At 69.1% G+C, this 414-nt stretch overlaps 1 protein-coding gene across 1 annotated transcript in view; it reads left to right on the forward strand.

Moving 5' to 3' along the window:
- CCND3 (cyclin D3) overlaps positions 1–414 on the forward strand; it is a 65,022-nt gene that overhangs the window by 43,948 nt on the left and 20,660 nt on the right. The gene's annotated exons all lie outside the window — the stretch shown is intronic.

Here is a 414-nt window from a genome sequence, read left to right on the forward strand (position 1 = left end):
TTCCTGCACGTTTTCACGCCCCCCACCCTGCACCAGGGAGGGATGCGGGGGGCACCCCTGGGGCAGGGGGAAGCCAGGCCCCCCTCCTCTTGGCAGGGATCAAGGGCTGGGGAAGCCCTGGCATCCAGAAGCCGGCGCGCCCGCCTCAGACATAGCAGCTGCCCACACTGCAGAGGTGACCCAAAGGGGCTTGCAGCTCCCTGCCCCCACCCCTGGGGGGCGGGGCCCGGCGCGTCGCCCCGCCCACTTGGAACGTTGCAACTTCCCGACGTTCTAAAAAGCGCAACAGTGGATCCGGCACTAGCAGTGCTGCAGGGGGTGGGCTGGGCTGGGCTGGGCTGGGCTGGGCTGCCTGCTGTGGCCTCCCCAACCTGGCCGTGCTGGGTGAGCAGCACACTGGGGCTTTTCGGATGT

This window comes from Alligator sinensis, unplaced genomic scaffold (assembly GCF_000455745.1).
Source record: "Alligator sinensis unplaced genomic scaffold, ASM45574v1 scaffold872_2, whole genome shotgun sequence".
NCBI lineage: Eukaryota > Metazoa > Chordata > Crocodylia > Alligatoridae > Alligator > Alligator sinensis.